The sequence below is a fragment of the Engystomops pustulosus genome, chromosome 9 (assembly GCF_040894005.1).
Source record: "Engystomops pustulosus chromosome 9, aEngPut4.maternal, whole genome shotgun sequence".
In the NCBI taxonomy this organism is placed as follows: domain Eukaryota; kingdom Metazoa; phylum Chordata; class Amphibia; order Anura; family Leptodactylidae; genus Engystomops; species Engystomops pustulosus.
The window spans coordinates 59,894,550-59,919,608 of NC_092419.1; the positions used below are offsets into that span (position 1 = coordinate 59,894,550).

General features: G+C 43.4%; 1 protein-coding gene across 5 annotated transcripts in view; it reads left to right on the forward strand.

Moving 5' to 3' along the window:
- Positions 1-25,059, forward strand: part of LOC140077099 (coagulation factor VIII-like) — an 810,463-nt gene that overhangs the window by 356,173 nt on the left and 429,231 nt on the right. The window lies entirely within an intron of this gene.

Genomic DNA, 25,059 nt, shown 5'->3' on the forward strand with positions numbered 1-25,059 from the left:
TTTATTTTTAGACTGTTTTTCATGACATGTTGTACTTCACATTAATGCTATATTTTAGTTGAACTAATTTGCACTTGTTTGTAAAAAAAAATTTAAATTTGGTGAAAATTTTGAAAAAAAAATCCTATTTTTCTGATTTCTAAATGTTATACTCATCATACAGTTAGTCTTACAGCTCAAATTGGTTGGTAACTAACATTGACAATATGTCTGCTTTATGCTGACATCATATTTATATGTTAATTAATTTTATTATAGCTCCAACAGCGATTTTCCAAATTTTGAAGTCAATTTCAGATTATATCAATATATTTAGAGGAAAATTCATCTTCATAATGGTTTTCAAAGTTCTATTTATTAGAAACTCCCCACAAATTGCCCCATTTTTAAAACTGCACCCTCAAACTTTTCAGAAAAGCTATATTTAAGCTTGTTAACCCTTCAAGCATCTCACAAGAATTAAATCAAAATGGAGGTTCTATTTGAAATTTTTTAATTTTGAGAATAAAATGATTATTTAGTCCTAAAATTTACACATTGATGCAGGATAAAATGAGAAAACATATATCAGAATTCGTTGTGCAATTTCTTACGAGTACGGTAATACTACTTTAGGGGCGCACAACAGAGCACAGAGCGGAAGAAGGTATTTAGAGAGCAGATTTTGATGTTGTTTTCTGGTGCCATTATACAGGCAGTCCCCAGGTTACGTACAAAATAGGCTCCTTGGGTTTGTTCTTTAGTTGAATTTCTATGTAAGTCGGAACTGTTTATTTTATAATTTTAGCTCCAGATAATTTTTTTGTCCCAGTGACAATTGGATTTTCATTTTTTTTTTCGCTGTCATGGGACCAAGGATTATCAATAAAACTTCATTACAGACTCCTTACAGCTGATCATTGCAGCCTGGGACTATAGTAAAGCCTCCAGAGAGCTTCACCAGAGGTCATAGGTGGCAGTGAGGTTGTCTGTAACTAGGGGCCGTCTGTAAGTCAGGTGTCCTTAAGTAGGGGACCTCCTGTATATTTGAAAAGTTCCTGAGCTATGAAAACACTGAACAACCCACTATGAATGATCCTTTTTTAGAAACTGCAGCACAACTGTAGAATTCATCTACATTAATATTGAGCTTTTTACCACCACAGATGTTTTATAGTGAGTACTTACTTTGGCTCATGCAATCTTTTTCCAAAAAAACCTGCTTTAGCCCCTAAATTTTTATTTTTAAAAAAGGGTTATAAAAGTAAACGCACCCCATGGTTTGTTACCCAACTTCTCCTGCATGCAGTAATATCCCACACGTGGTCACAAACTACTGTATGGGCGCACTGTGAGGCTTGAAAGGAAAGGAGCATCTATTGGCTGATTTTGCTGGAGCACATCTCAGGCGCCTTATCACATTGGCTGTGCCCCTACATACAATAAAAATTCATTTGGAGAGAAAACTCCCTTGATTTCGCATTGCTGTCTACTAAGTGGCGTAATATTTTTATTATTTTGTTGATTGAGCTATTTTAGGGCTTATTTTTTACTTTTCATTGGTATCATGCAGGGGTAAATGTGACTTTTTGATCACTTTTTATGTTGTTTTTTTGTTTGGTTGGCTGCGCAAACATAATCGTTAGAGATGGGCGAATTTGTTAAAATGCGATTTGCCCCGATTCGCCAAATTTTTCAAAAAAATTTGATCCGAATCGAATCATGACGAATCACGTTAATAAACAGGTATTTCCTGGCTGCAGAGAGCATGCAGGTTGTTGTAGAACATTGTGCCATGCTTAAATATGCATAGGGAGCATGGTTTGGTCTTCAAACAATGCTGTGTTTTAGTTTGACACGCACATGACAGCCGCCGCTCTTAGACTCGCTTCACTCTTCACTTCCATGTGCACTTACAGAGGCCAACTTCACCAAATAAGCGAAGCGGGAACGCAGCCTGACAAGGTAACGTCTGTGCCAGCTCGAAAGGACCGAGCTGAGGGCCAAAATCCCCCTATAACAGTGATGGCGGACCTATGGCACGGGTGCCAGAGGTGGCACTCGGAGCACTCCTTGTGGGCACCCAGGCCATCACCCCAACACAGAGTTTCCAGACAGGACTCAAAACCTCCTGCTACTGTCCCTGGCCACCCAGGACATGCTGTGATCAGGGCTATTTTAAAGCTACACATGCTTAGCAGCCTTGGACTATAGGAGGAGCAAGGAGGTGCAGACAAGGCTGCGTTATTATTGCAGCTCCTGCTCTGGGCCCTGCATTTCTTCCTGTTCATGGGGCCCTGGAAGGAAGCTACAATGATAATCTGAATTTCTCCTCATTCTTGAAACTGTTTTTGTGTCCTCAGGATGCTGATACAATTAAAAGCCTTGACAAAACAGGTAGCAACATGTTACCACTTAAATTGCAATGTTGGCACTTTGCATTTAAATAAGTAGGTTTGGTTCTAGTTTGGGCACTCGGGCTCTAAAAGGTTCGCCATCACTGCACTATAACATCAAACAGTGCACTCTTTTTACACTGACATCAGATGATTCCATAGATTACTACAGAACCTGTTCTGTTAAACGCGGATACATGTAGAAACCCCCCTAAAGAGTGGAGAGGGTGTTGGCAGTAATTTTGCATTGACGTCACTGAACATGGTGGCAGCAACATTAGCAGCAGCAACAGGAGGCCACAAAGTGGCACAATGATAAGAGTGCGGAGTTGGCGGCAGCAGCAGGAGCCCACAGGTGGAGACAACATGGTGGCAGCAACAGGGAAAGCCACAGAGGAGCACAATTATATTGTGTGGAGATGGCATCAGCAGCAGCAACAGGAGGCCACAAAGTGGCACAATGATAAGAGTGTGGAGGTGGCGGCAAAAGCAGTAGCAGCAGCAGGAGCCCAAAGGTGTAACAACATGGTGGCAGCAACAGGGAAAGCCACAGAGTGATATAGTGTGAAAGTGGCATCAGAAGCAGCAGCAGCAGGAGCCCGCAGGGTGGCACAATGATATAGTGAGGAGGTGGCATCAGCAGAAGCCCACAAAAACCACAGCAGAGGAGGCCACATTGTGGCACAATGATGAAGTTTGAAATGAATTTGAATTCGAAGTATTCAATGTAAATTTTAATTTGTAGATTGGAGACGCCACATCCATTATACATTACAGTTTTCCTGAAAATATCAAATCTTTGACAAAAAAGAACAACAAAGGTGTCACCAGCAGCAGCATGAGGTCAGAGGTGTAGAGGTGGCGGCAACATGGTAGGCCACAGAGTGGCACAATGATATAGTGTGGAGGTGGCATCAGTAGCAGCAGGAGCCGGCAGGGTGGCACAATGATATAGAGTGAAGGAGGCATCAGTAGCAGCAGCAGCAGGAGCCTGCAGAGTGGCACAATGATATATTGTGGAGGTGGCATCTGCCGCAGCAGGAGCCTGCAGAGTGGCACCATGATATAGTGTGGAGGTGTCGTCAGCAGCAGCAGGAGCCAATAGGGTGGGAAAATGATATAGTGTGAAAGTGGCATCAGTAGCAGCAGCAGGAGCCCACACAGTGGCACAATGATATAGTGTGAAGGTGGCATCAGTATCAGCAGCAGGAGCCAGCAGGGTGGGAAAATGATATAGTGTGAAAGTGGCATCAGTAGCAGCAGCAGCAGGAGCCCACACAGTGGCACAATGACATAGTGTGAAGGTGGCATCAGTATCAGCAGCAGAAGGACCCCGCAGGGTGGCACAATGATATAGTGTGGAGGTGGCATCAGTAGCAGCAAGAGCCCGCAGGGTGGCACAATGCCAACAGCAGGAGCCCATATAGCCAAAAGCAGAGGAGGCCACATTGTGGCACAATGCCGAAGTTTGAATTAGAAGTTGAAATTTTCCATTTAAATTTGAATATTAGAGACACCACATCCATTATACATTACAGTTTTCCTGACAAAAAAGAACTCCAAAGGTGGCACCAGCAGCAACAGCAGCATGAGGTCAGAGGTGTGGAGGTGGTGGCAAGATGGTAGGCCATTGAGTGGCACAATGATATAGAGTGAAGGAGGCGTCAGTAGCAGCAGCAGCAGGAGCCTGCAGAGTGGCACAATGATATATTGTTGAGGTGGCATCTGCAGCAGCAGGAGCCTGCAGAGTGGCACCATGATATAGTGTGGAGGTGTCACCAGCAGCAGGAGCCCGCAGGGTGGCACAATGATATAGTGTGAAGGTGGTATCAGTATCAGCAGGAGCCAGCAGAGTGGCACAATGATATAGTGTGAAGGTGGCATCAGTATCAGCAGCAGCAGGAGCCGCAGGGTGGCACAATGATATAGTGTGAAGGTGGCATCAGTAGCAGCAGCAGAAGCCCGCAGAGTGGCACATTGATATAGTGTGAAGGTGGCATCAGTAGCAGCAGCAGCAGGAGCCTGCAGAGTGGCACAATGATATATTGTTGAGGTGGCATCTGCAGCAGCAGGAGCCTGCAGAGTGGCACCATGATATAGTGTGGAGGTGTCATCAGCAGCAGGAGCCCGCAGGGTGGCACAATGATATAGTGTGAAGGTGGTATCAGTATCAGCAGGAGCCAGCAGAGTGGCACAATGATATAGTGTGAAGGTGGCATCAGTATCAGCAGCAGCAGGAGCCCGCAGGGTGGCACAATGATATAGTGTGAAGGTGGCATCAGTAGCAGCAGCAGAAGCCCGCAGAGTGGCACATTGATATAGTGTGAAGGTGGCATCTGTAGCAGCAGCATCAGGAGCCTGCAGGGTGGAACAATGATATATTGTGGAGGTGGCATCTGCAGCAGCAGGAGTGTGCAGAGTGGCACCATGATATAGTGTGGAGGTGGCAGACAATTCCAGTCCCTGGTAAAGATGGTAGGATGCAGATGGAACAACTGGCAGCATATGTGTGGCATCAGGCGGGTAGCAGCAGAAAAGTGGCTGAGGCCGGTAGTTAGAACCCAGACTCATTACTCAACGTTTTTAGGAGGCGTCAGGGCTGATTTAATCTGATGTATTAGGTATTGGCGAGTTGAAATCCTGGCCGCTCCAAGCCTGATTCATCTTGACAAACGGCAGTCTCTCCACATTACGGCTGGACAAGCGTATTCTCCACCCCCCCCCCCCGCACTGAACACCCGCTCTGATGCCACACTACTGGCCGGGCAGGACAGCTTCTCTACTGCAAACTCCGCAAGTTGCGGCCACACATCAAGTTCGGCTACCCAGTAGTCCATGGGATCCTCTACCTGAGGTGGTAAAGTGCTGTCCAAGTAGGCCACCACCTGCTGCTGCATGATCTTCTCCATTTCCTGCTGCTGCTGGATCATCTGCCTTGTCTTCTACCTCCTCCTGATGCTCCTGTTCCTCCTCTCTTTCACTTCCACTCACCTGAGTGGAAAAACCACTGATTTCACCAGACTCTGCTTTTGCTCCAATGTCCCCCTCCTCATCCTCCTCCAGTTCAGCCCCCACCGGACTCATGTGGCCATGAGATGTTGTCTCCACTTCTCCAGTGCCTTGACCAGACAGATTTTGCAGCATGAGTTCCAGGACATGAAGCAGTGTAATGATGTTTTTCATCCCACAGTCCTGGCTACTGACAAATAACGTGGCCTCTTCAAAGGGCCTGAGCAAACGGCAGGTGCCAAGCATGAGCTTCCATTGGCAGACATCAAAGTTACATAGGGGAGTGCTAGGGTCCGCTTGCATCATCAAAAAATCATTAATGGTTTTTCTCTGTTCATACAGGCAGTCTAACATATGGAGGCTGGAATTCAAAAACGTGGAAACATCGCATATCAGACTATGTTGGTGTAGGCTGTTCTGACGCTGCAACTCGAGGAGGGTGTGTTTGGCTTTGTAAGAATGGCTGAAGTGCGTGCACAGTGTCCTGGCCACTCTTAGAATGTATTGCAGATGGCTGGAAGATTTTAGGAACTTGTTGACTACCAGATTGAACACGTGCGCCATGCAGGGCGCACGGACCATCCCTCCTCGGTGCAGCGCGGACACCATGTTCCTCCTATTGTCTGTCACCATGGTTCCGATTTTTAGTTGTCGCAGAGAAAGCCACGGATTGATTTCTTGTTGCATGACGCGGAGCAGTTCCTCCCCTGTGTGACTTCGTTTGCCCAGGCAAACCAGGTGTAGAACTGCGTGACACGGCTTTGCCCTGCACATGTGGTATGAGGGAACAGCACTTGTTGATGCTGAGGTGGTGGAGGTGGTGGAGGAGGAGGTGGACACTGGCGCAGGAGCAGCAGTTTGACAACGTGGAGGAGAAAGCGCCGTCTCTTGTGGAAGTTGTTGGTGTGGCTGGGCGGGAAGCACATTCACCCAGTGGGCTGTAAAAGACATGTACTGGCCCTGACCATAGATTCAGCTCCACACGTCCGCGCTGCCGTGCACCTTGGAAGAAACTGATAAGCTCAAGGACTGGCCCACCTTCTGTTGTACATATTGGTGAAGGGCTGGCACAGCCTTTTTGGAAAAAAAATTTCGGCTTGGAACTCTCCACCTCTGTTCCGCACAAGCCATTAGTTCTCTGAAGGGTGCAGAATCCATGACTTGGAAAGGGAGAGACTGCAGTACCAACAACTTCGACAAGAGCACAGTCAGCTTCTGCACCTTAGGATGACTGGACGCATAGAGTTGTCTCTTTGTAATCGCCTCGCTCAACGACTGCTGGCACCAAGCATAGCGAGGAGCAGGAGCATCTGGACCGGGAGATGATGTCAAAGACACCGGGAGAGGTGCTGGAGCCTTGACTTGCTGAAACAGCATGTGTGCCATTAGCTGTTGCTGCTGCTGTTGCTGCATCTCCAGGATGGACCACATCTGCCACCCGTTTCTCCCAGGCTATTGGATGGTGACGCTGCATGTGTTGGCGCTAGGCCGTCGTACCAAGGTTAGCTTCCTTGCCACGCTTCACTTTCAGCACGCAGATAAAACATATACCCACACTCGGCTCCTCTGGTGTCTTTACAAAAAACTACCACACCGACGACATGGTAATTTTACTGTCAAACCTCTGCACTGAGCGACTACTACCGCCGCTGCCTCGCTGAGCCCCTGTGCCACAGCTTACTTGGACCTGCGAGTTGGGATTTGTACCCCGTGGATATTTGGCTCCAGTTCTCAGACTGCTGCCACCCTGCTGACTCACGGCCACAGTAGCAGCTTGCTGCCTGCTCTGCTGCCAGACGCGCAAGCTGACACTCTCTTCGCCTAATGATGATGAATCCCCTGCTACACCCATCTCCCAAGTACAATCAACTACATCATCTTCAATTTACGTTTTCCGGTCACTGCTACTCTCCTCACCGGTGTCAGTATGCACAGCTTGCCTGTTGCAGAAAGCAGCAGAAGTCTGCCCTACCTTCACTGCCAAGCAGCTGCTGACTGTCCTCAAACACTTCTTCCTCACTGAATAGTGACGATGAGCGCTGACCACCTAGTACCTCTCTGCTTGCGGGAAAGGAACAGGACAGAGCCTGGTTGAGGACAGGTGAGGGCCTCTGACCTGATCCTGGACCATGCCAACTAATTGTTGTATCAGAGGAACCCATGGACTCTTGGCTGGGGTTGACAGATGTTATATTTGAGGAAATGGATGAACTAGTCAACCATTCAACAACCTTTGGGTTGTTTATCAATACAACGCCACAAGATGACAACGGCAGTTCTGGCCTCACAGAGTCACCCCTGCTGCGACGTCACCCCTGCTGCGACGTTGTAAATCTGGTTGTAAACTATTACCAAAAAAGTCATGGCAATGTGCGTTATACAGGTACCCCACAACTGACAGTGTAATTTCAGCGAAAATCACTATTTAAACTACGTGGATTTGACACGTAAATCTGGCTGTAAACTATAGCCCCAATGGCAATGTGCGTTATACAGATACCCCCCCAAACTGACACCCAGTGAAAGGTCCAGAAATCACTACAGCAGCTGCATAAACAATTCACTAGTGCAGGTACATGAAAGTCAAACAGTTTTCTTCCTATTCGATTTTGTCACTAAATAGAACTGCTGTTTGGGGTATACAGATCCCCCTTAACCCCTTTGTGTCTAAGCCATTTTAACCCTTCAGGACCAAGCCTGATTTTTAAAATTTCCCCTGTGTCATTATAGGAGGTTATAACTTTATAACTTGATAAATCCAGGGGATTTTGGGACTGTTTTACCGTCACACATTGTACTTCAAAGTAATACAAAAATTTTGATGATATCTTTTGTGTTTAGTTATGAAAAAAATTGAAATTTGACAAAAATTTCTTAAAATTATTCATTTTCAAAGTTCAAAATGTTCTGCTTGTCAGGCAGATAGTCATAGCACCCAAGTAACTTTATAATTAACATTTCCCGAATGTCTCCTTTACATCGGCACAGGGTTTTATGCATCCTCTCTCTTTTCTAGGTTGTTAGGAGGTTCAGAATTGTGGGTGCAATTTTTCTCAATTTTATGAAAATCGCCAAAACCCTTATTTAGAGGCTCCTTCTCAGCTTTAACTAACTTTGAGAGGTCTAAACAGCAGTAAAACCCCATAAATCTTGCCATTTTAGAAACTACACCCTTCAATGTGTAAAAAAAATCAACTTTAAGTAGTGTGTTAACCCTTTATATGCTTCACAGGGGTTAAAACAAAATGGAGGTGTAATTTACAAGCTGTAATTTTTTTTTAGACAATATTAATTTTGGCCAAAAATTAAACCATTACACAGTTTTAAATAACAAAAAACTCCACAAAGTTTGATACCCAATTTCTCCCGAGCATGAGCATGCCCCATATTTGGTGGTGACTGCTGTGTGGGCACACGGCCAGGCTTAGAAGGGAAGGAGGCGCCATTTAGAGCAGATTTGCAAAGTCACATTTTACAGGCTATAAAATGTTTATTTTTTGTAATTTGGGGGATTATTTTTTTTGTGGATGAGATCCACTTTTCAGCTACATCATTTATGGGGGGGGGGGGGAGGCTCAATAGCCAATAATCAGATTTTATTAACTCTTTCTTGGTGGTGGTTAAAAAAATCATTAATTCTTGTTTATGGTTTTTAGCATTTTTTTCGCCGGACGTTCACCATACCATAAAAATAATCTGTTATCTTTATTCTATGGGCAGTGGTGTACCAAGCCTGTCTGCTGCCTGAGGCGAACCTTAGAGAGACATCCCCCCTTCCCCAACATATATGTAATATATAAGGGAGTGTCAGGATCAGATCCATCATATTGGTTTGGTGTGAAATTAAAGGAATGCAAAATACATACAGTGTACAGCCATGTAGTATAAAATGTACACATTGTATACACTGTCACTCTATACAGCTCCCCCAGCAATTATTATAAAACACACATCACATATTATACACACATGGTTTATATATACCTATTTCATGTTATACCTGTATATACAGTATACACGCATTACACCTATATCTACACCCTTTACATGGTATACCTGCATATACACACATGCATAACATGTAAAACCTGCATATACACATACATGGCACCTATATATACACACCTATTACATGTTATACCACTATATACACACATATATAACACATTACACCTATATATACAGCTATTACATGTCATACCTCTATATACACATACACACATTACACCTATATATACAGCTATCACATGTTATACCTCTATATACACACACATTACACCTATATATACAGCTATCACATGTTATACCTCTATACACACACACATACATTACACCTATATATACAGCTATCACATGTTAAACCTCTATATACACATACACACATTACACCTATATATACACATACACACATTACACCTATATATACACATACACACATTACACCTATATATACACATACACACATTACACTTATATATACACATACACACACATTACACTTATATATACACATACACACATTACACTTATATATACAGCTATTAATGTCATACCTCTATATACACATACACACATTACACCACACATTACACACATTACACACACACATCTACACTTGTCACTTACAGGATATCCAGCAGCAGGTCCAGGTCTGGCAGGGGATACATCAGGGAGGAGGATGGAGCTGTCTCCTCTGTGCAGCAGGCTGGACTGGTGTGCGGGGCTTCTCCTGTTAGCTCTGCCCGGGCCTGAACTTCAGGGAGACCAGCCACACTTTTGAATGTGGCGCTCCCGCGCCTCCTCCTCCTCCCCCTCGCTCCTCCAAGAGGCTTCTGCACCAGTGACACAGGAAGCGCTAGCAAATGCTTCCAGTGTCATAGCAGCGCCGCACGGGACGTCCTGCGCGGTGATGTAAGTACATCGCCTGGCAGACTGCAAAATGCGCCCCCTCCTCCACAAGGAGGCTTGCCACCCTGAGGCGAAAGTCTCAACTCGCCTCATGGCAGGTGCACCCCTGTCTATGGGTCATCACGATTTCAGCGATACCACATTTATATGGCTTTTTTATGGTTAACTTGTTTTGCAGAATATAGAACTCATTTTGTGAGAAATTTGCTTGTTTTTGTATCACCATGTAACAATGGGCAGAACATTTATATTTTTTTGTTTACAGAGCTGTTTTAGAGCTTATTTTTTGCAGGACAAGCTGTACTTTTTCTTGGTATCATGTCGTGGTAAATGTTACTTTTTGTTTACTTTTCATGCGCTTTTTATCAGGTCAGATGTGAAAATTTCATAATTTTTTTGCAAGGTTTTTTTTGTGTGTTTTTTACGCCGTTCACCGTACGGGTTCAGTGACAATTTTATTTTATTGTACGGGTTGTAATGGACGTTGTGATGCCCAATATGTTGTGGGTTTTTATGGTGATTTTCACTTTTTTATGTTTTATTGGATTATTGCATGGGATGGGAGTTCAAGGGACTTTTATTCTTTTATATTAATTTTTTTAATTGCACTTTTTTTTTTAACTTTTTTTTACTGTTTTATTTTGTCCCAGAGTGGGACATGAACAAGTGATCATTTGATCACTTATTTATTGTAATATATTGCAATACTAATGTAGCATGTAGAAATAACATGGGGGTCATGGTGGAAGGAGATGCGGAAAGGGCCAATCTACTGAATGTCGCCTTCTCAACTGTCTTTACCCAGGAAAATCCCCTGGTGGAAGACACAATGAGGAATAATGTAAATTCTTTTTGGAATGTCAACAGTTTAACCCAGGAAGAGCTACGGCGCCGCCTCGCAACCACTAAGATAGATAAATCACTGGGGCCAGATGGCATACACCCCCGGGTTCTGCATGAACTATGTACCGTGATAGACAGGCCGTTATTTTTAATATTTAAAGATTCACTGAGGACTGGTTATGTCCCACAGGACTGCCGCATAGCAAATGTGGTACCAATATACAAAAAAGGATCAAATAGTGATCCTGGAAACTACAGACCCGTGAGTCTAACTTCTGTGGTGTGGAAAATATTTGAGGGGTTTGTTAGAGATGCTGTCCTCAAGTATCTCACTGTGCACAACCTTATAACCCAACGTCAGCATGGGTTTATGAGAGATCGGTCCTGTCAGACTAATCTGATTGGTTTCTACGAGGAGGTAAGTTCAAGACTGTATCTGGGGGACGGTGTAGATGTTGTATATCTGGACTTTTCAAAGGCATTTGACACCGTGCCACATAAAAGGTTGGTATATAAAATGAGACTGCTGGGAGTAGGAGAAAATCTGTGTATTTGGGTTAGTAATTGGCTTAGTGATAAAAAACAGAGGGTCGTCATTAATGGCACATTCTCAGATTGGGTTGACGTTACCAGTGGAGTGCCACAGGGGTCAGTATTGGGGCCACTTCTTTATAATATTTATATTAATGACCTTGTAGTGGGTTTACACAGTCAAGTTTCAATATTTGCAGATGATACTAATTTGTGTAAAGTAATAAATACTGAGGTCGATAGTTTAGAATTACAGAGGGATTTGTGGAAGCTTGAGGAAAGTTATGCACTTGGGCCATGGAAACAAAAAGTATAATTATGCTCTAAACCAGTGGTTCTCAACCTTTCTAATGCTGTGACCCTGCAATACAGTTCCTTATGTTGCGGTGACCCCAAACCATGTACAAGACTATAACGACTATAATACTGCTCCCTATGTACAAGACTATAACGACTATAATACTGCCCCATATGTACAAGAATATAACTACTATAATACTGCTCCCTATGTACAAGACTATAACGACTATAATACTGCCCCCTATGTACAAGAATATAACTATTATAATACTGCCCCCTATGTACAGGGATATAACTACTATAATAGTGCCCCCTATGTACAGGGATATAACTACTATAATACTGCCCCTATGTACAAGAATATAACTACTATAATACTGCCCCCTATGTACAAGAATATAACTGCTATAATACTGCCCTCTATGTACAAGAATATAACTACTATAATACTGCCCCCTATGTACAAGAATATAACCACTATAATACTGCCCCCTATGTACAAGAATATAACCACTATAATACTGCCCACTATGTACAAGAATATAACTATTATAATACTGCCCCCTATGTACAAGAATATAACTACTATAATACTGCCACCTATGTACAAGAATATAACTACTATAATACTGCCCCCTATGTACAGGAATATAACTACTATAATACTGCCCCCCTATGTACAAGAATATAACTATTATAATACTGCCCCCTATGTACAAGAATATAACTACTATAATACTGCCTCCTATGTACAAGATTATAACTACTATAATACTGCCCCCAATGTACGGGAATGTAACTACTATAATAGAATAAACAAGAGGAGAAAAGCGTCCTTCGGCACCAGCTTGAGTAAAAATCTTGAAAGTTTATTAGTATCAAAAAAGAGTGATTAAAAACGAAAACATAGTGAAAAAATAACAAAACATGATAAAAACATGTTTGTACAAACATGTTTGTAAAGCCCAGATCACATGTGAAAGACCTGCCTCCATATCATGTGACAGGAGGAAACGCCCAGAGGTCATGTGACTAGTGAGTGCAAAGAGAGACATGAATAATATGAATGTGTAGGTAAATTACTAGATTGGGATGCGTAAGGGCGACACTGATAGAAAGGAAGTATAGATAAGGAAAAGAGGTAGAAATATAAACGAAAATAGAGATGTGGAGCATGAAGTATGGCCCCGCCTAATAAGTTGTGACAGAAGGAAAAACGCCCGTCAGTCATGTGACTGTTTAGGGCTTAAGACTTAGCTATATCTTCTGTTCCTAGGTTAGGAGGGAACGCCCATAAGTAATGTGGCCCTTAAGAAGGGGAGTAACAGTTGCCATGATGATGTAAGCTGTAAACATAAAAATGTTTACAATATGTTGTAAAGTTAGAAAAAGTGGAATGAAGAAAAAGAGTTCAAATAGGCAAATGATACACAGTAAATATATATGTTTTAGCATACATTTATAAGAGTAACGGTTGCCCTTGTGATGTAAACTGTAAACATACAAGTGTTTACAATATGTTGTAAACTTAGAAAAAGTGGAATGAGGAAAAAGAGTTCAAATGGGCAGGCAAAAAACAGTAGATATATGTGTTAGTATACATATGTAAGAGTAACAATTGCTATAGTGATGTAAACTATGAACATAGAGACGTTTACAATATGTAGTAAACTTAGAAAAAGTGGAATGAAGAAAAAGAGTTATAATGGGCAAGTAATAAACAACAGATATATGTGTTAGTATACATATGTAAGAATAACAATTGCTGTAGAGATGTAAAATGTAAACATGGAAATGTTTACAAGATGTTGTTAACTTAGAAAAAGTGGGATGAGGAAAAAGAGTTCAGATGAGCAGGTGATAGACAGTAAATATATGTGTTAGTATACATATGTAAGATCATTTCTATAGTTTAAGCCCTGTGGATGGCGTGTGCCTAAGGTGAGTATCCATTTTGCTTCTTTGAGATACAACTGTTTGTTTCTATCACCTCCTCTTTTATTGGAAAAAACTCGATCTATTCCTGTAACTCTCATGTATTGTGTGTTCCCCGCATGTAGGTCTCGAAAGTGTTTGGATGCGCCCGTGATGCTCCGGGTGCTGGCTAATGTCTTTGGGTTAGCGCCTGTGATGTGCTCTGAGATGCGATCTTTAAGTTTTCTTGCTGTGCATCCTACATACTGGAGACAGCACTGTGTACATTCAATGACATAGATGACCCAACTGGTTTCGCAATTTATGTAGCTGTGAATAGAAAAACTTTTTTCACTGCTGTAAGATTTGAAGGTATGTGTTTTGGGCATGAGTTTGCATATGTTACATCTTGTACCGCCACAACAGAAACTGCCTTTATGGGTGAGCCAAGGAATTTGTAATTCTTTGGATACAAAGACATTGGGTGAAAGTAAATTGCCCAAAGTAACAGTTCTGGTGGGGACAAAGTTTATGCCATTGTCTAAGATGTTTTTAAGAGTGTCGTTATGGTGCATACTTTTTGATGATAGAAATGATTTGCTCGTATTGATTACTGTAACGAGTACTGAAGTACTGTTAAAAAACATTTTCACACTCCACTACAGTCATGTACGGAAGCTCCAACTACAGCGCCCCTAGATACCATGAATATCATGGACGCTTCAACTACAATGCCCCCAAACATAGGGGACACAAGGAACAACATGTACAATCTTGAGATGCGTTTTTTAGACTTGTATACCCTTTTTCAACTTTCAGAACTCCAAAATCCCAAACCCAGCCAGACAATAGAAAATGTAGATACATCTACTCTAGTACAGAGGAGCAATCCAAATTTCTATCCTATCAACTCAAGAGTCCCAGAAATGGATCTCTTCCAAGAGGCAGTAGAAAGAGACCTCACTCAACTACATATGACAACCTCACTATCTATGGATCATAATCTGACTAGAGGCGAACAACTCGCCATCAAAGAAATCAAAGATAACCTCGTGTTTACGCATTACCAAAGACGCACAAAGGCAGCTTTCCTTATTCATATCGCCCCATCGTGTCGGGAAACAACTCACTTCTGGAAAGACTGGGCTCGTGGTTAGACACCCTTCAGCAGCCCCTTGTTAAGAGACTTCCCGCTTACATCAGAGACAGTAAAGCAGTCCTCGCAGCAATGGACAAATTTACTTGGTCACAAAACTACACATGGCTATCATGTGATGTTACAGCACTGTATACTTCAGTATCGGTGTCTAACCACGAGACCAGTCTTTCCAGAAGTGAGTTGTTTCCCGACACGATGGGGCGATATGAATAAGGAAAGCTGCCTTTGTGCGTCTTTGGTAATGCGTAAAAACGAGGACATATCGGATGAGAGGGTAGAAGGAAGTCCATGGTGTTTGTATCGAACAACTGTAGATGCGAACCTTCTTGTAAAAGCTTCGTCAATGTTTGGGTAACAGACAATGTGGGGTCCTTTGATAGCTTTTTGTATGTGACACCATCGTCCAGTAGTTGTAGAACAGATCTACGATATAATTCTTTATCCAGAACCACTATGGTACCCCCCTTATCCGAGGGTCGTACCATAATGTACGGGTTATCTTTGATTTCTTTGATGGCGAGTTGTTCGCCTCTAGTCAGATTGAAATCCCCCATGGCTTAGCTTGCAGTGCAATAGCATATCATCTTGCTAAATACAGTCTGTATCCTGAGACTTTGCAGGACTACATTGTTTCCGTTTTACATTTCTTATTATCCAATAACTTTTTTACCTTTGACAACCAGTTTTTTCTCCAACAGGTGGGGTGTCCCATGGGGGCCCGTTTTTCCCCCTCCCTGGCAAATCTTTTTGTCGCCATGTGGGAGGAACGAGTCTTATACCACGAATCTAATCCGTTTTTGTCTGATATTCAATGGTATGGGCGTTACATCGACGACTGTCTCTTGGTGTGGTCTGGGCACCGGGAGACAGTCGACGATTTTGTGGCGTACCTCAACAATAACGAATTTAATTTGAAATTTACTTATGATTTTCAGGAATCTACTATTGCTTTCTTGGATGTCCGTCTGTCCGGGCACCCAGACACTAATACAGTGACTACAGAACTTTACAGAAAGCCAACATCAGGCAACACATTACTCAGGGCAGACAGCAATCACATTAAACACACCATAAGGAATCTACCTATAGGTGAATATATTCGAGCGAAAAGGGCTTCCTCCTCTCAACAAAGTTACTACAAAACATGCAAAGAGCTTGAAGCTCGTTTAAAAGTAAGAGGATACAGTAGAGCACTATGTAGAAGAGCGCAAAGGATAGCTGATGCACAACCGCGATCGCATTACCTTAAAGACAAAACCCCTGACACTTCCAATAACCAAACAAAAATATACTTCAGTACTCGTTACAGTAATCAATACAAGCAAATCATTTCTATCATCAAAAAGTATCTACCCATTTTGCACCATAACGACACTCTTAAAAACATCTTAGACAATGGCATAAACTTTGTCCCCACCAGAGCTGTTACTTTGGGCAATTTACTTTCACCCAATGTCTTTGTATCCAAAGAATTACAAATTCCTTGGCTCACCCATAAAGGCAGTTTCTGTTGTGGCGGTACAAGATGTAACATATGCAAACTCATGCCCAAAACACATACCTTCAAATCTTACAGCAGTGAAAAAAGTTTTTCTATTCACAGCTACATAAATTGCGAAACCAGTTGGGTCATCTATGTCATTGAATGTACACAGTGCTGTCTCCAGTATGTAGGATGCACAGCAAGAAAGCTTAAAGATCGCATCTCAGAGCACATCACAGGCGCTAACCCAAAGACATTAGCCAGCACCCGGAGCATCACGGGCGCATCCAAACACTTTCGAGACCTACATGCGGGGAACACACAATACATGAGAGTTACAGGAATAGATCGAGTTTTTTCCAATAAAAGAGGAGGTGATAGAAACAAACAGTTGTATCTCAAAGAAGCAAAATGGATACTCACCTTAGGCACACGCCATCCACAGGGCTTAAACTATAGAAATGATCTTACATATGTATACTAACACATATATTTACTGTCTATCACCTGCTCATCTGAACTCTTTTTCCTCATCCCACTTTTTCTAAGTTAACAACATCTTGTAAACATTTCCATGTTTACATTTTACATCTCTACAGCAATTGTTATTCTTACATATGTATACTAACACATATATCTATTGTTTATTACTTGCCCATTATAACTCTTTTTCCTCATTCCACTTTTTCTAAGTTTACTACATATTGTAAACATCTCTATGTTCATAGTTTACATCACTATAGCAATTGTTACTCTTACATATGTATACTAACACATATATCTACAGTTTTTTTGCCTGCCCATTTGAACTCTTTTTCCTCATTCCACTTTTTCTAAGTTTACAACATATTGTAAACACTTGTATGTTTACAGTTTACATCACCAGGGCAACCGTTACTCTTATATATGTATACTAAAACACATATATTTACTGTGTATCATTTGCCAATTTGAACTCTTTTTCTTCATTCCACTTTTTCTAACTTTACAACATATTGTAAACATTTTTATGTTTACAGCTTACATCATCATGGCAACTGTTACTCCCCTTCTTAAGGGCCACATTACTTATGGGCGTTCCCTCTTAACCTAGGAACAGAAGATATAGCTAAGTCTTAAGCCCTAAACAGTCACATGACTGACGGGCGTTTTTCCTTCTGTCACAACTTATTAGGCGGGGCCATACTTCATGCTCCACATCTCTATTTTCGTTTATATTTCTACCTCTTTTCCTTATCTATACTTACTTTCTATCAGTGTCGCCCTTACGCATCCCAGTCTAGTAATTTACCTACACATTCATATTATTCATTTCTCTCTTTGCACTCACTAGTCACATGACCTCTGGGCGTTTCCTCCTGTCACATGATATGGAGGCAGGTCTTTTACATGTGATCTGGGCTTTAAATGTCGGTCAGTCTATATGCTTGCTAGGTATGAGTAAGGACCGCTAAAAATGTAAAGGTCCGAAACGCGTCACCCAGTCCTGTTTGTACAAACATGTGTTTATCATGTTTTGTTATTTTTTCACTATGTTTTCGTTTTTAATCACTCTTTTTTGATACTAATAAACTTTCAAGATTTTTACTCAAGCTGGTGCCGAAGGACGCTTTTCTCCTCTTGTTTATTCTTGCATACCCTACCTGGGACCGGACCAGGCTTGTTAGTCCCGGTGGGCACAGCAGCATCTACTCGGAGCGACCCACTCATTTTCTACAGGTGAGCTTACACTTTTGTTCCATCCCACCCTTTTGTAACTACTATAATACTGCTCCCTATGTACAGGAATATAACTACTATAATACTGCCTCCTATGTACAAGAATATAATTACTATAATACTGCCTCCTATGTACAGGAATATAAATACTATAATACTGCCCCCTATATACAAGACTATAACTACTATAATACTGTCCCCCCTCCCCCAGTTTTGGTTCTTCCATTTCCTTCCCCCAATTCTAACCCCCCTCCTTTCTCCAGTTTTGCCCCTTCTCCTGCCCCCAGTTCTAGTGTTTCCCCTCCTGCCCCCAATTTTAGTGCCACCCTCCTGCTGCTTCCAGTTTTGCCCCTTCTCCTGCCCCCAGATCTAGTGCTTCCCCTCCTGCCCCCAGTTTTGGTGTCCCCGCCCCTCCGGTCTCCAGTTTTGCCCCTTCTCCTGCCCCCAGTTTTGGTGTCCCCCCCCCCCCCCCCCATCCTGTCTCCAGTTTTGCCCCTTCTCCTGCCCCCAATTCTGGTGATTCTCCTCCTGCCGCTTCAGGCTCTACTCACGGTGAGCAGAGCAATCTGTTCCGAGGGAGTCTGTATAGAGAAGGAGCCAGAGGGTCATGTGATCACCACAGGTCTTCAAGCTTCCCCTGTATACAGCAGGAAGGTCCTCAAGCAGTGAGTTATCACACGTTATTCTCCGTGAATCGTGGCAAAAACCTAATAGGATCGCGACCCCAGTGTTTTGGTCGTTCGACCCCCTCTGGGGTCGCGACCCACAGGTTGAGAAACGCTGCTCTAAACAGTCAATTACTTGGTAAAACTGGCGCTGAAAAAGACTTGGGGGTATTGCTGGATGGTAAAATTAATATGAGTGACGCACATTGCAATATATTTTTGGGACTATAGTTTACAGCCAGATTTACGTGTCAAATCCACATACTTTATACAGTGATTTTCGCATATATTACACTGTCAGTTGGGGGGTATCTGTATAACGCACATTGCCATACCTTTTTGGGCTATAGTTTACAGCCAGATTTACGTGTCAAATCCACGAAGTTTATAAATTATTATGTCAGACAGAAAGGTGGCAGGTGGAGCAGGCAGAGGTGGCAGCACAGTAAGGGGACGTCGCAGCAGGGGTGACTCTGTGAGGCCAGAACTGCCATTGTCATCTAGCGGCAGTGTGTTGATCAACAATCCATAGGTTGTTGAATGGTTGACTAGGTCATCTAATTCCTCAAATATAACATCTGACAACCTCAGCCAAGAGTCTGTGGGTTCCTCAGATACAAAAATTTGTTGGCATGGCCCAGAAGCAGGTCAGAGGCCCTCACCTGTCCTCAGCCAGCCTATGTCCTGTTCCTTTCCCGCAGGCAGAGAGCTACTAGGTGGTCTGCGCTCAGCGCCACTATTCATCGAGGACAAAGTATTTGAGGACAGTCAGCAGCTGCTTGGCAGTGAAGAGGTGGGGCAGACTTCTGCTGCTTCCTGAAGCAGGCAGGCTGTGCATACTGACACCGGTTAGGAGAGTAGCAGTGACCGGAAAATGCAAATTGACAATGATGTAGCTGATCGCACTTGGGAGCTGGGTGTAGCATGGGATTCATCATCGTCAGGCGAAGAGAGTGTCAGCTTGTGCGTCAGGCAGCAGAGCCGTGGCCGTGAGTGAGCAGGGTGGCAGCAGTGTGAGAACTGAAGCCAAACGTCCGTGGGGTACAAGTCCTGACTCGCAGGTCTAAGTAAGCTGTGGCACAGCGGCTCAGTGAGGCAGCGGCGGTAGTAGTCGCTCAGTGCAGAGTGTTGGCGGTAAAATTACCACCTCGGCGGTGTGGCAATTTTTTGTAAAGAAACCAGAGGAGCCGAGCGTGGGTATATGTCGTGTCTGCAGGCAAAAAGTGAAGCGTGGCTAGGGAGCCTTGGTACCACGGCCCTGCGCCAACACATGCAGCGTCACCATCCAATGGCCTGGGAGAAACGGGTGTCAGATGTGGTCCATCCTGCAGGCGAAGCAACAGCAGCAGCGCCTAGTGGCACACAAGCTGTTTCAGCAAGTCAAGGCTCCAGCACCTCTGCCGAAGGGAGCTGTTTGTCTTTGACATCATCTCCAGGTCCAGATGCTCCTGCTTCTCGCTACGCTTGGTGCCAGCAGTCGTTGAGCGAGGCGATTAAAAGAGACATCTCTATGCGTCCAGCCATCCTAAGGTGCAGAAGCTGACCATGCTCTTGTCGGAGTTGTTGGTACTGCAGTCTCTCCCTTTTCAAGTCATGGACTAATGGCTTGTGCCGAACCGAGGTGGAGAGTTCCATGTTTTTCCAAAAAGGCACTCCCAGCCCTTCACCATTATGTACAAGAGAAGGTGGGCCAGTCCCTGAGCTTATCAGTTTCTTCCAAGGTGCACGCCAGTACGGACGTGTGGAGCTTTAACTATGGTCAGGGCCAGTACATGTCCTTTACAGTCCACTGGGTAAATGTGCTTCCCGCCCAGCCACAGCAAAAACTTTCACGTTGACAAACTGCTGCTCCTGCACCAGTGTCCGCCGCCTCCTTCTCCACCACCACCTTAGCCTCCACAAGTGCTGCCCCACCATACCACATGTGCAGGGCACAGAAGTCTTCCAGCCATAGGCAAGACATTCTAAAAATGGCCAGAACACCATGCATGCACTTCAGCCATTCTTACAAAGCCAAACACACCCTCCTCGAGTTGCAGCGTCAGAAGGCCTACCCCAACATAGTCTGATATGCGATGTTTCCACCCTTTGGAATTATAGCCTCCATATGTTAGACCACCTGTATGAACAGAGAAAAGCCATTAATGATTTTTTGATGATGCATTTTCAGAAAAACTGTAATGTATAATGGAAGTGGCGTCCCAAATCTGCTGCTACTGATGCCACCGCTACACTATATCATTGTGCCACTCTTTGGCCTATCATGTTGCCGCCACTTCCACCCCTCTGACCTCATGCTGCTGGTGCCACCTTTGGAGTTCTTTTTTGTTAAAGGCCTGATTTTTTCAGGAAAACTGTAATGTATAATGGATGTGGCGTCTCCAATCTGCTGCTACTGATGCCACCTCCACACTATATCATTGTGCCCCTCTGTGACTTTCCCTGTTTCTGCCACCATGTTGCTGACACCTGTGGGCTACTGCTGCTGCCACCACCCCCACACTCTTATCATTGTGCCACTTTGTGGCCTCCTGTTGCCGCTGCTGATGCAGTTGCTGCAACCTCCACACTCTTATCATTGTGCCCCTTTGTGGCCTACCATGCTTCCGCCACCTCCATAATTTGTCGTTGTGCCACTCGGCAGCCTACTCTTGCTGCTGCCAACTGACCGATGTCTTCCTGGAACACCCTGTGATTTCCATAATGCTGTTTTCACCCTCCACCACTCTATGACGTTGCCAGTGTTTGGTTTTCCCCCACATTTCATCTGCCAGAAGGATGAAAAGCTTCAGGATTGATAGCCAAAAGCAGGTGTGGATACAGAACAGACAGGACATTCAAGTATCCAATTTGCTGCTCATCTCTGGATCATATTCTGGATCAACTCCTGTTTGTTTTTGGCTTTAGCAATAATGATGGATTATTGACCGATTGAAAGAGGACAATAACGCGTGAAAAGAAGGGCAAAATGATCAGTGACGTCAATGCAAAATTACTGCCAACACCCTCTCCACTCTTTAGGGGGGTTTCTACATGTATCCTCGTTTAACAGAACAGGGTCTGTAGTAATCTATGGAATCATCTGATGTCAGTGTAAAAAGAGTGCACTCTTTGATGTTATAGTGGGATTTTGGCCCTCAGCTCGGTCCTTTCGAGCTGGCACAGACGTTACCTTGTCAGGCTGCGTTCCTGCTTTGCTTATTTGGTGAAGTTGGCCTCTGTAAGTGCACATAGAAGTGAAGAGTGAAGCGATTCTAAGAGCGGCGGCCGTCTTATGCAAGTCATACTAAAACACAGCATTGTTTGAAGACCAAACCATGCTCCCTATATATATTTAAGCATGGAACAACACCCTACAGCAGTGATGGCTAACCTATGGCACTGGTGCCAGTGGTGGCACTCAAAGCCCTTTCTGTGGGCACTCAGGCCATCACCAGAGATGACTCCAGGTATCTTCCTGCAGTCCCAGACAGCCCAGGACTTGCTGTGCACTGAGCTATTTTAAAGTGACAGCTCGACCTGGGACTATTTTCTGCTTTATTGGTGTCCTCAGGTGCTGGTATGAATGAAAACTGTGACAAATAAGGGAGTATAAATCACAAATTAAATTTCTGTGCTGACACTTTGCGATAAATAAGCGGGTCTTTGTTGTAGTTTGGGCACTCGGCCTCTAAAAGGTTCGCCATCACTGCCCTACAGGGTCTCTGCAGCCAGGAAATACCTGTTTTTTAACGCGATTCGTCATGATTCGATTCGGACCGAATCAAATTTTTTCGAAAAATTCTGCGAATCGGGACAAACTGAATTTCAAAAATTTAGCCCATCTCTATTTACAATGCAAGCACCAGATCTCGGTTACAGTCTATGCCAGTGGTGGTGAACCCATGGCATGGGTGCCAGAGGTGGCACTCAGAGCCCTTCCTGTCGGCACCCAGGCCTTCATCCCAACAAGTTTGCCAGCTATGACCAAATGGATTAGTTTTGTGATCCAATACATTAGGAGCAAGAAGGTGTGGATACAGATGGATTGTCATTGGAGCTCCTGCTCTGAGTTCCCTGATTCTTCCTCTTCAGGGGACCCTGGAGTGAAGCTACAATCCATATTTGTTCATCATTTTTCTATTATATTGGTGAAAGCAGGACGCGTGTGGATGTGTGGCCCCAATGCTGTGCTGGTTCCGCCATACATTGTCAAGGTGTCACTTTGTGTTGCTGCTCTCTGGAAGGCATGGTAAGGGAAGGTAAGGCGTGGTGCACCCCAATGGAAAATATTTTCAGAGAGTTAGGGTCTGCAGTGAACAGTTGCCTGTTACCTTTAAAATAAAGTAAGAAGTGCTGAGTTTGCATAGGGGAAATATTCAAATTTTCACAAATGTCCAAAGTTCAATGTTCCTCTGTTAGAGGGTACAACACCTGTGTTCTTTTGTTTATTACAAAATATGTCAGTTACAAATAAAGTTCATAAATATAGTAAAAGCTATTCAGATCTTGAAATTATATGTGCATTTGCCTCCCATGTATTAAAAAAAAATCTAATATATAATTAACAGATATGCCTTTATATGCAGTATATTCTTGCTCTCTCGCTCTTTCTTTCTCTCTGTGTATATATGTATACATATACATACTGTATATATAATGAGAAGGCACAAGGGGCCTTTATTGATGGTAGTTATGTGTCAACAAGGTACCTGGCCTCAGTGAAATGCACTGGTTAGTGTTTGGTCAGAAACCTTTTCTGAAAAAGTTTCTGACATTTTGATATTTATTATAGCTGCTTCCTTCAGTTGATCCAGGACGATTTTTACTGGAGTAGTGGTGGGGAAACTATTCCAATATATCCAGCTAATGTTTTAGATAACATTGCGGGTTGTGTGTTTAAAGCCTGAGCCTCTGCTAGATAGTGTGCAGAGCTGTTGGAGAAAACACAGACAGTGCTGTGTTTTGCTGCCCATGTTGGTAGATTGATTCTTGTCAAGAAATTTTATATGGACTGTGTTTCCTTTTCTGTTATGTGCTGCAGATAGCTACTTTTGTTTTTGTTAAACTGTTTGAAGAAATTTAGAACTGTTAACGTGGACTACTGCTGAAGTGCTATTAATTATACAGGCGATCAATGACTTAAAGTGTAACCGTTATTCTGAGCAAAAAAAAAAACATAATTCTGCTCCAGGTGTCCCTGGGAATCATTCCTTAAAGTATTTTGCTTCTCAGTCCTCATTTAGTACCTCTTTTGTCCCATAGCAACCATGGTTTCCAGCTCTCGAAAAAACTACAATCAGCAAGATGGAGGGGCAGAGCCTGCCTCCTGTCACCTCATCACAAGGGTCTGGTGCTGACCAATGACACCAGAGCTATCTATCTATCTATCTATCTCATATCTAGTTATGTGCCTATCTATCTAAGTAACACTCCAGCACAGCACATGAGGGCAGAGCTTGGAGAGTGTCTCCTGCCACTTCCTTGTGTGAGGTGATGGGGGAAGGGGGGGGGGGCTGCAGTTTCTGTCTGTGTGGATTATTTATTTGTACAGTATACAGGTTTAGGGAAAGCTGAGGAGACATAAGAGTTTAGGTGTTTGGTCACTACATTAGTCAGGGCTTCTCCCTGCACATGACAGTGCTGGAGTAGTGACACATGAGAGCTGGAGTACTGAGCTATGAGGTGATCAGCTGATTGGAGGGAGACAGATGGGAGGGGGGTCTTTCCCTCCTGTAGTCTCAGCTTCTTTATGAAGAGAATGTCAATAGTAACAGACATATGAGAGATGACTGCCATCTAGGGCAAGTCTGCAGAATACAAGAGAAAGGAGCAAGATTCGGGTAACTAATCCAATTGCAAAAGTGCTTAAAATTACCTGCCCTACAACATATCAAAATTTTTTTGAAATGACAGTTACACTTACAGATGACCCCTACTTACAGACAGACCTCTCTGCCCACTGTGACTTTAGGGAAACCTATCTGGATGCTTTACTTTAGTCCCAGGCTGCAATGATCAGCTGTAAGGTATCTGTAATGATGCTTCATTGATAATACTTGTTCCCATAACAGCACAAAATTTTTAAAATCCAATTGTCACAGGAACATTTTTTTTTCTGGGATTGCAATTAAAAAATATATAAAATATACCATTTCCGACTTGCATAGAAAT